General features: G+C 34.6%; 1 protein-coding gene across 10 annotated transcripts in view; it reads left to right on the top strand.

Annotated features, from left to right (window-relative positions):
• Window positions 1-12375, top strand: part of LOC128681970 (uncharacterized) — a 148816-nt gene that overhangs the window by 22648 nt on the left and 113793 nt on the right. The gene's annotated exons all lie outside the window — the stretch shown is intronic.

Genomic DNA, 12375 nt, shown 5'->3' on the forward strand with positions numbered 1-12375 from the left:
TCCATTATACGTGATATAGTGATTTACCTGTAACATTGTTGAATGACAACACTCAAGTCTAATGTGACGTGACGGAGATGAGAAATGCGGGCGCCTCCACTCCCACAGGAAATCAAATGCTTATCTTTTGAATATAGTTCTCAACATTCAAGTTGCGATGTTGTATTCTTCGTCCTTGGTCCTCATGGCCACGTCACATATGTGGAATGATTTAAAGATTGCAGCATTTTAAGCTCCGAATTTCGGTTTCACACTTATGAAACAGGGATGCCTGTTTCTCTTGATCATTCCACTAGGACTGATCATTCATTCGTTCAACATTCCTCTAGGAATGATCATTCATCATTCCACTGGGAATGATCATTCATTCGTTCATCATTCCTCTAGGAATCCAGAGATACGTTCTAGCGTTTCCACCGCTCTGACCGCGCTGTCATTACATTTTTTAAAATTAAATCATCATTTTCAATATCCGACCTTAAAATAATTAATCTATACTGGTGTACCAACATTTGTATGAATGATATATGTTGGAAACGATTCCTTTGTCAAGAAAACTAGCAAACAGATTGTAACGACACCGCAGTAGTCGAAACGTTCTAGAAACGACCCATATACGTAACTGTGAAATGTTAGTTGTTATCTGTCACCGGTCCCAAGTAAGCATAAACCTTGGGTGGATCTTACGGACATATAAGCTCATTCTTATGTATAACATCTGCTATTTAACTGTGTTCACAAAACAAATGATTAGATTTGAATGATAATATTCAAACACGGGCACAAACACAGAAGACACTTGGCAAGCAGAAAATTATCTTCGATTGGAACCGAACTGGAAATAGAAAACTGTTAATGATTTCTGTCTATTACAGTTTGTCAAGAAAGAGAAGATAATAAATAAGAAAGCTGTGTCCTTTTGGCAATACGAGTGTTTATCAACCAATCTTGACCATTGTTATTTATAGGTATTGCAATGTTCCATAAGAACAATTTTTTCCTGACTGTAACTTGATAAGCATTTTATCTTCATAGGTTGGTGCTAACATACATGACGTCAAATTATGTTATTCCACATGGATGGGCGCATCATGGCATTGTACGTGTACTGTACATGGCCTCAGGCTGGTCGCTCTGAGTGCAATTACCAGTGTCCTGCTTGCAAATTTGTGAACCTCCGTGAGAATTTGCCGAGTGCATACGTATGTATGTAGTTTGAAACATAAGTCCGGGCTTCAAGATGAATAATGTCGCAAACCATGATAAAAATTAATGATTTCACTAGTTCCACTATTAGTGTTAAGGACAAGTCCTTTGCATTTAATTCATTATCATCGTTTTAGTGTTTTATTAGCTACTGATAATCTTTCTTGTTAAGCGTTTCCTATGATATCCATGATATGGCCAGCTCATATCGCTGCTGGTCATTCGAGACTTCTATCTACGATCCTAAGTCACCATTCGGTTAATGCTATGCTTCGTTTGTAACAACTTAGTAAATTTATTAGGATTTTGATCTAAGCAAACCAGGTCTGATTGTATTATAATGAAACTGTTCGACACATCTTAATTCTATAAAAGCTTTTCCCTTGGCGTTTATAATATCGATATATTAATGAATATTTTAATTTATTTGTAATTTATTGGTCAGACAGCCAAAACAACACTGTCAACACAACACAACACGCCAAGACTGTCATCGACATAGTGATTTAATGAATTTTTTAATTCTGTTTATGACAATTTTCAGGGGTCGTTCTAAGTTCCATAGCTTTTGACTTAAAATTTTGCTCAAGAATAGTAATGACACTATAAGAGTACTTCAGAGCATCTGAAGACAAGGTAAATGACATCATTTGATCAAAATTCCAGTTGTTAAATTAAAGTTTGTCTTTGGGGAGGTACAAAGTTAAATAGCTGGGGTTTCCAAGTCTCTGTTATTAGAATAATAAACTCAAGGGAACAACTTAGCTATTTGTTGAATCTTTCTAAAACTTGAAACCATAAGACCAACATAAAAATTTATTAAATATTTATCTGTGCTTGTATTGCTTTGAGCTGAGTTGGATACTTAAATGTTATTTAGATTAATTGCAATGGAATTTGAGTTTAGAATATTATACTAGCCAATGCTCCTAGAATAAAATAGGTGCTTTTTCAACACGATAAATAAACTCACTCTCAAAATTGTGGTATTTTTGCTATTTTTGATTGACAGTATTAAAAATAGATAATGATTCATTTTTGCTTTTTGACATCGATATAAGAGAGCCCCGGGCTGAGATAGGATTTCTTATTACAAGAGAATTTACGAAATAGTCCCAAATTCGGAATGAAGCCTCAAGGGCAAACAGCATTCGATTCGGTTTTTTCACATTTTGTCGGCCAATTTGTTGATCGATTGAATGTGAATTGTATTGAAAATCGGCAAATTTCGTCAGCCTATCTCACAATCACTCGCTAACATTCAATGTTTTTCATGTAAAGTTACGAGTTGTATCCATAAAAATATTCTTTTCAGTAAAGGTTGTCTGCCTTTCCCCTGAGAAAGGCAGACAGCAAAGTATTTGTAATAACATTACGATTCACATCGGCATTATCAATTATAACACAAAGAAACCTGTGAACTGTGATAGAATTTTATCAATGGACAATCATCGTTTTTGTATCGGGAAAAGGTGGAATGTCGTAGCAATTACGTCGCCTGCCGAATGATCTCTCAGAATTTGGAAATTATACGAACATATTTCTGCTGTTTCATAGATATTTTGTAATTCCGATATATTTTTTAAGAGTATTTTATTAATAATATTAATATATATGGTTTTCAAATACCGAATAAATATATATTTAAATATATTGGGACAAATCACACAGATTGAGATTGCCCCAAAGTAAGTTCGAGACTTATGTTATGGGATACTAACTCAACGATACTATATTTTATAACAAATACATATATAGATAAACATCCAAGACCCGGGCCAATCAGAAAAAGATCATTTTCCGTCATGACCCGACCGGGGATCGAACCCGGGACCTCTCGGTTCAGTGGCAAGAACTTTACCACTGGGCCACCGAGGTCGTGAAGTGAAATTAGAGAATGGTAGGTAAGGTTACGAATTTATAATAACGTGTACTTATAAGACCTACATTTGTTAATTGACGTCTTTGAAGAAAATGCTCCGGTGAAGTTGTTCCACCGTTTCTCCTTCACCTGCGTTTTGGAAGTCAGCAGTAGACTTAGTTTTAAATTAATTTCAGATTACTTCAGACAAAATTCAGAGTATTTGCGAAACAATGCAGGCTGTCCTATTTCAGTTATAATATTTGATCACTTGGATGGACATGGCATTAATGGCCCCGATAGAATGAACAACGATTTTCCGAACAATTTTACGGCCACAAAAATCGCTTAATATAACCACTTGCGTCATAAAAGAGTTTCCTGCTGCCTCGTCTCACGAAGGGGACGCGATTCCCTTCATTATGACCGCGATGTCTTAGCAATTTTAAAGACACCTTTTAAGGGCACTTGGTGTTGCTATTTTCGGTAACGTAAAGATCGAGAAGATTTTGTCACGTAATAATTATGTAATAGTATTCTTTGATCCATTTATTTACAGTGCTATATTTTTCCAAAAAAGAAATATTGATTACTTTAGTTACTTACTTTCTATTTAATATTTCATCTCGGTAATTCAGAATAACTAAAGTTTTTCCAGGAGAGAAGCATTTTAATTGTGAGTTTTATCTGGCCCTCAGTCACTCTTCTCTATGTTCTTGTCTCTTATGTTAATTTCATGTGTTTTCGGGTGTAGGATTTATCGTTTTTGTGTTCACTTTTTGGGCCCCAGGGTTATTTATTATTGGATGTTCCAAAGCAGCAGATGTTTTTTGTTTTATCTACTCGATGGGCCGAATCGTAAATAATCATCGCAATCGTCTGTGTTCCATATTTTATTCATGTGATATCGTCTAGGGTACCCTGACGTATTTTATTGGGAAAATATTCTATGATATGATTTAGATAAAGTCAAATGGAGGGATATACTGGAAATGGCAATAGTTTGAATTTTATGATGGCGAGTTAGCGTTTGTTTCAGTTTGTTTAACCGATGATGTTTGCGTTGTATTTGAAACATAAAATCACTTAATATCCAACCTAAAATTTGTCTTTTTTCCAAGTTTTATCCAACCACTCTTACTATAGTAGACCATATAACTAGTTGTTAAGTTTATGAAGGGTTTCTACTAAGAAACATGAACAAAAGATTTATTGACTTAGTAACATTGTGGATAGATACATCGGCGCCATAAAATTCCAAGTAGCCGCGAGAAGTGGCCATTCTTGTTTTACTTTTGCGGGAAAATAAAAGCGAACCCCTCAACAAAGCACATGGGGGGGTGAACCGGGTGACAGCTGACTAATACGCCCCCGGCGTAAATACAATTCACCCCAATTTTCGTGTGCTTACAACTGGCGAGGACTTTTATCATGGTCAGATAAGTTTTCCTATGCCTTTTATATAGGTGTTTATCGGATATCAAGAGGATAAGCAATATCGGTGATGTAGGTTTTATGGGAAGGCATTTATCTTGTGTTTTGTATATGTGGTTTTATTTCATTCTTGTAAGTCTGAACCCAACCTTTGCAACGTTTCTTTTGTCCTGTACTCTATAATGTTGGCGTTTTCGCATCATCGCAAAATTGGCAATTTTTTCAGGTTTCAATATTTATCATGCACCCTAAAGCTGCTTTGGAAGTAATGCTTATGAGTCAGTAGGATTTAAAATGCTTTATTTTATTGTCGTTATTTGGAATCAAAAGCTTCCAGAAAATAATGAAATGTAACAAGAGCAAAAGCAAGTGCCGAAAACCGGGCGTAAACAAAGGAGTTCGCAAGTGACCCCTCGCTTAGTTCGAGTGGGGAAATTTTAAGTTTATGAAGTGTCGGTTGACTCACTCTAATTCGCAAGTTTCTTTAAACGATGTTAATTTGCTGTTCTATACAGCGACGATTATATTTTACATCAATGAATATCTAAAAAATATTAGTTAAGGTTATTTTATTTGTTCATCGGATTGTGATCCTATTGTTTTTATTATCACCAGGATAGAAGGGTTAAATCATATACAATTATTACTAATGTAATAATTGTAAACATAATTGGTAGCTAATGGTAAAAAATAATACTTTTTTTCTCCTACCAAATCTTGTAGAATGAAAAATGTTATGTTTATTCATCCTATCAAGAAGTTCGGTTTCTAAATGTTGGTAAAATATACTAGTTCTAATTTTTCACTCTCATTTTGCTTCCCATTTTCTTAAAGGACACTATCGATAGAAGTCTCCATAAATTCTCCTTGAAGTTGAAATAGAGTTAACTGAGCCTAGAGCGGTGACACCTCGGGCTCTGCCTTCTGGTAAATGAATTTTATAGTGCTCCGGTTTCTTCGGAAATTGCAGCTGCGCTGAATTTAATTTCTCCAATACAAATTGCATTGGCGGCATTTCCGTGGCTGTGTATAGATTTCAAGTTGTAACGTTTTGTAGATTTTGTTATCCTACTAAGCAGGCAAACAGGCATTCGGCCCACCTAAGTGGCCCCCACTCGTCTGTCCCCATGTGTGTTGTGTCACACGTGCGTTGTCGACCCTAAATGAATCTTTTCACGCCCTTGTTGAAAAGCTCTAAAAAAAAATTATTTCCAGAGTTCTATAAATAATAATGTTGTAGTTTCTAGGAATAATGCCAGGGATATATTTAGGATAGGAAATTATTGGGAGATCATTCCACAAGCTCAGAGTACGTGGGGGGACGTTACTTATGAAGCGTACTGCAAATAACTTGAGTGTGAGTATATGCGTTAGTAAATAAGAATATCTAGCAAATGGACAGTCTACGCGACAAAGTATCGTAAGTATGTCGATGTAGTTACAATATAGCTATTTGGAACAACATAAACATTTAACTATCCTGCACATTACTGTGGTACGTTTTCGCATTGCTCGTCTCATTGCTCGTCCTAATGGACCATCTGACCACCCAAAGCCAAAATAGCCCCGTATCATTTTAATAAAATAGAAGTGACGATAGAAATTTGCTATTTTCTTCAAAATTAAACATCTAATATTGTGTTACATCGCGTACTTGTTCCTGGTGCCCATTCAATTTTCCGCTCTTACTCGGCATCTGAGATATTTTGAAATTTACCACATATTTTTCGCCTTCGTCTCGTCAAAGGCAAAAAATGTTGATGCCACCATGTCTTCATTTTAGGAAACCCGTCGACTTTAATTTCACCCTTTACAATGAACACAGGTATAAATTTGTGACATTTTAATTTAATATTTTTTCCCTCATATTCTATCGATAGAAATAATTTTAAATTAAAAAATTAATCTATTTGATTAGAATTTTGGTAACTGATAGTTAACTTGAGGGCTTTACAAGAAAATGAAAAAAAAAACTTTTTAAAATCAACCTTAGGGTTGAATTAGACGAAAGAAAAAATCACTTTAAAACTTATATAATTTAAATAAATTGCTACCGACTGATTAAGTAGGTACCATTTCAATATCCTTCTCAACTGGTAAAAATGATATTGGTATTGAAAAATATTTTTCTCAGGCAAATTACGATTCAGCGAAACTTATCTGTTTTTATTACCCCGGATTGGGGGAAACTGAGAAACAGTTCCAAAGCAATTGTGCACAGTAATCTGGTTACACAGAGCTGTGTCCGGCGTCATTTATATCTGGACCCATTGACTTATACGTACGAGACGAGACCTGGACTCGTGTCTGGTTTATCAAGAGAAATTTTTGTAACCCGCTACGGGTGTGAAATTGCAGTTGCCAAGGCCCTATAGGGATTGTTCAGCAAAAAATTAAATTGTTTTTATATAGGTCTTATAAGAGTGTGAGTATTTTATTCCTCAAGTTTTTTTAATATTAGACGCTTGTCAGTCCACCCGGAAAAAAAATTGTACGCTTTTTTCTTAGTGCTTTTTTACAAAAGAGATTACAATTATTTTGTTAAGGCATTTTTCCACATTACTTGATTTAAATTGAAAAGTAAAAATTTAAAATGAATTCAGTAGTACAAGTCATACGTGTTACATTCCTTCAACTATTTAAATAGACGATAACAAATGTGACTACAAAATATTTATCATATCCAGCAAAGATACTATATATAAGTCAGCGAATAGGACCCTTCCAATTCCACCCTTCCTTATGAAATTGGTGGGTTTAATTGCGATTCTAGGCATATTTCTACGCAATCAAAGTCCAATTTGCATTGGCAGCGTCTCCCACCAAATTATTATTGCCTTATTCTTGTATTTAAAATTTTTCTCAGCCGCTTTTCATTCTGACAAGTTTTCATTTGATTGCCTTTATAATTTTATTCCTTGTTTTGGGATTGGAAACTCAGTTAATTTGTCAAGAGGTAATCATATTTTTTTGTTATCAATCACGTCGACAGTTGTTACCTCAATAGCGCTTTTTTAAGCTAAAATAAATAAACGGATTGAAACAATAAGTATGAATGGGAAAACTAGATGAGAAAAACGAAACGTAGTCACTTTATTGTAGGTATTGTAGGTAGGACTTTATGCACTGAACTGGTAAATATAATTCAATAGATTACATAAATCAGCATGAATTTCAATTTGAACTTGTTACTTAAAAAATGAATGAACTTCATATTGACTTACGAGAATTTGAAAGAAATTTGGCGCTCTTTTGTTTTTTAAATACTTTTCTTTTTACATTTCTTTTTTTTTTTTCGGCCAAGCTTAGATTCTGAACATCGATTTATTCGAAAACCCAGCAGTGTATTTATTCATTTTTAGGTGGTATCTTGTACTGCAACAGCTCATCATCCATCCTAATAATGTCCATCACCCCATTTTTGTAGTGCCCTTTTGGTCTTATACCTTTCGGTCCTTTCTATTCCATTGATTGTAAAGCCGTACCGTCTTTCTATGAATCTTGAGATGTGGCCTACTCTGTGTGATTTAAGACATCTGTAATTTTGGTTCTTCAATTGGGTTATGCCACTCAAGCCATTGTTCTTCAAAATTGTTTCGGTCCATACATTGTCTCCACTTAGACTCCAAACGTGAAAAAAATAAACGTTTAGAATTATTTGCCTACATTAATTCGTTTTTCATTTATTGTTGTATTTTTTTTAAATTCAAGATACATCTTTCCAATAGCACAACAAGCTGTCATTCCGAATTCACCGCTATTACAATTGCATAGAGTTTAAACAGTTTCTTGTTATATGTCACACTTTTAACAAAAAAATCCCTTTTATTTGCCATAAATCTCAGCTTGTAGCTTTGCAAAACTTTTCAAAGTTGTTAAGAACAAAAATTGGATCTTCGATAAAAAATATAATACTTACAATTTGTATGTTACCTTAAACATAATTAATATGCATGTCATATGTCGTTATGATCTAAATTATTTTATTAGTATGCTGACAATGCTAGACAATGTTTATATGTAACAAGCATATCCAATCAAAACGTTTGTTTTCAACCTTCCTGTTAACATTGTACAAATCTTTGTTCCGTCAGTATTTCTAGCTTTATTTGCACTGTCGCTGATACCGTCTCGGCTGCATTAGTAAAGCAGACTTGCACTCTAATTGCATATTCAAACGCAATGATCAGTTGCTGCTTGTTTGTGTGTGCGTCTGTAAAGTGAGTTTATACGACAAACAGTTTTCCTTAAAGTGCTATTTCCTATTTATTTATTTCTTTTTCTCTATTTTATACTAATTATGTTGGTTTTTCCGGGGATTCACTTTTGTGCTAATTGTGAGACAGCAAAATAACGTCTATGCTTTGGTCTGAATTTTGATTATGTTGTAAAAAAGTATAATTATCAAGCGTTCTCTGGGGGTTGTATGTGCTGAAGAACAAGACAATTAAACAATTAAATCATTACGTAGTGCATTACCGAGAATAAATAATAAATTAACATTTAAATAATTATGCAGGAAAAATATTATTGTAAATATTTAATGTAAATCAATTAATGCAGAAACAAAATTTTGCAATGCAAAATCATTAATTGTATTGATATTTTATTTAATACTCCGTTTTTGATGTTATTTCTGAAACAAAAATAATCTGCTTCGTATTGTGTTATTCCAGATTCCACGTTACCCGTACGTAGAACTTCATCAAAATATATTCGACCAATTTTGCAACAATGATCCATTCAAACATTCTCACAAAGTTTTATATTTAGATTATTAGTAGGATTAATTAATTCGACCTCCGTGCCGTGGTTTCATAACGCAATTCAGGCGATCGTCATTCCATGTTATTTATTGCTAATTAACATTTGATTGTGATCAGAATGTTATTGAATTTATCAAATGTTTGCAGCGAATAACAATTAAATTTGGCTTCCATAGATATGTCATACTTGTGCACATTTTAATCAAATCAGTCGACTTGACTGACTGGCATATGGTGTTACATGTGTTCTCAGGAAACAGTGAAAGTTAACAATTTCCGCCTATGCTTTCTTTATCTCAGTTTCTTTATCCATAACTGAAACTTACAGGTAGGTGTCTTTTCTATAATAGTCATGAAAATTGCAACTTTAATAGTTTTTTTTTGTACAAATCATTTTTGACAGACGCTGTTATTTCGCCATTTTTTGTTTTTAAACTAAGCGTAACTTCAAAATTGAGTTACAAAATGTCATCCGAACATAGTTGTTAGGCCACTTATCGTGGAGTCTAGAAAGCATTGGTTGTCTTATTAGTCAAATGACAATGAGGTAAAATATCAAAAATTCTAATGCAACTACAATCGGGATTACAACAACTGACACATGACACCTCCCAACAGAATTTTTTTTTCAACACTATATGTTGCCCGGGTCTTCGCTCCCGTGGGAGTTTTGAGATAAAATATAACCTATAGCAATCTTGGATAATGTTCCTTTCTAATGATGAAATAATTTTTGAAATCAGTTCGGTAGTTTCGGAGATTACCCGTCTCAAACATACAAACTCACAACTTCACAAACGCTAACCTCTTTATAATAAAAGTTTAAATAGAATCTGTTAGATGGAAGAATTTATGAGCTTGGCTATTCAAGTGGAGCGCTGAACAATTAAGTTTTTTATTGTTTAATCGGTTGATTGGCTAGACCAATCCATCTTCAAAATTGGCCAGAATATGCACACGCATGCAACAATGCATTTTGTTTGCCGACTTTGATAAACTCGCTCGTTCATTTACTTCGGTTAATTTGTCTAATGAACTGCGGCCCGTGCTACAAACGATATCAACCTTTGTGACACTGAAAATTGAAGTGTTTATCGTATGCAGTTGATGGAGTGGATAAGCACACTGTGTGCGATATTAATTTATTATTAGCATCAGGTCATCGGTTACGTCTATAGTTCCATGAAAACTCTGTAAAATTTTCCGAAAACATGGTTATACTAGACGTACGCTTTGTATGACTCTTTACACAAGAAGGACATTTTTAAGACGATTTTGTAAGAGTAAAATTAGATGTAACCTAACCGCTTATATTGTCGATTGTGCTCAATATCCTTTTAAATTTAGCAAAATAATACTTTAACAAAACCAACCTATAAAAGAATCTGGTTTAATAACGCACCAATCAATAAGAAGAACAGATAAATGGACTAAATAGTACATGATTTGATGAGTCTTTGCTCGTACGATAACAGTTGGATAAATCTCAATTTTCATTCTGAAACGCGCGTATGAAATATTGTTTACTATGTATATATTGTTTATTGCGTTGTGCCGATTCCGCCATGATTCTTAATACCTTTTACATCTGTCCGAGCGAGATACAGCTGGATCTCTATTTGTTTTATAGCCATTGTATTTCTGAATTATTATTTGCCGTATTGATGTATGCATGGCTGGTTTAGCATCCAAATAGAACAATAATACAATAAACAAGTTTATTTGTTAGACAAATTAAAAAAAAAACCCGACTTTCAATATTCATTTCGCTACAACTTTTGAACGGTTGAACCGATGTTCATGAAACATGGCTATTGAAACTAGCGATCCACACCGGCTTCGCATGGATGACGCAATATTATGCATGTTATATACATTAAAACCTCTTAGAGCACTATATCTATAAAAACCAGCATCAAAATTCGTTACGTAGTTTTAAATATTTAAGCTTCTCTCTGTCTGTCCCTATGTATGGACAGACAGTCAGCCAGAAGCGACTTTGTTTTATACTATGTAATGATAACAACACTTACATACTGTGCCGACCCCACATGAGTGGGATAAGGTCAAGAAGAAGAAGAAGAATGATACTTCATGGCGTATGATAAGGCTTACATCATGAACTCAGTGGGTGAAGTGCGGGTTTGCATTTCACTTTATACCATCGAATCGATTCGCAGTGAGACGCAGCGAACCAATCACATCGTGCCATTGTGACCCAACGACAACCACATTTCAATGTGATTGGTTCGCTGCGTCTCACTTGAATCGATTCGATCGTAAAAAGTGAAATGCAAACCCGCACTAACCCCTCTGTAACCTACATTAAAGCATATCTGAAAATTTACACGAGAACTTCGGTTATAAATTTAAATACTCAGCCCCAAGTTCCAAAACTCAACAGTGAAACGCAGTCAGTCAACTATGCTCGTTCACTATCACTGCTTAAAAGTGCAGCGCTCCAAAAGTAGACTTTTTCAAAAGGTCTCCTTTATTATATACTATTCAAACTTTTCGGCATTGATTGTGGCACCTTTCCCCAGAATTTGTCTGTCATCCTGACACGTTTACAGGCTTATTCTTATTTTAGTCAACAAAAAAAAAGCAAACTAAAAAATTAAAAAAAAGAAAACTAAAAAGAGAACGTAGGAACCCAGGGATCGGTGGTCTGCAGGGCAAGGCCACTTCAATAAGATTACTATGACAGAACTTAAATGTGTTGCATCTACGTTAATCATGTTATACTTATGAATATACCTCGCTGTACATAAGAAAAAGATCAGGCTAGCGATGAGAGAGATAGCAATATATGTACATTGCATCAAAAAATATTAACCAGCTCCAGTGTTATCTATAACTTTTATGTGAATGTCAAAAAAGGACGATTTGAAAAAGTCCTAATTTGATCTACCTCTGCCGTGAAGTGAGTTTGTTAATCGGAATTAAGGAGCTCCGCACACGTTGACATACTTATCAAACTTTCTCACGGGGCTGATGTCGGCTCGTATTCGTTGTAATTTGTTCCCGGGACTTATTAAATTCATGAGGTATGCGTCGCCAGACGTGACGTGGCACGAGGAAGAGTAAGTAATAAGCGGATTTATGTAC

This window comes from Plodia interpunctella, chromosome 2, assembly GCF_027563975.2.
Source record: "Plodia interpunctella isolate USDA-ARS_2022_Savannah chromosome 2, ilPloInte3.2, whole genome shotgun sequence".
Classification (NCBI taxonomy): Eukaryota; Metazoa; Arthropoda; class Insecta; order Lepidoptera; family Pyralidae; genus Plodia; species Plodia interpunctella.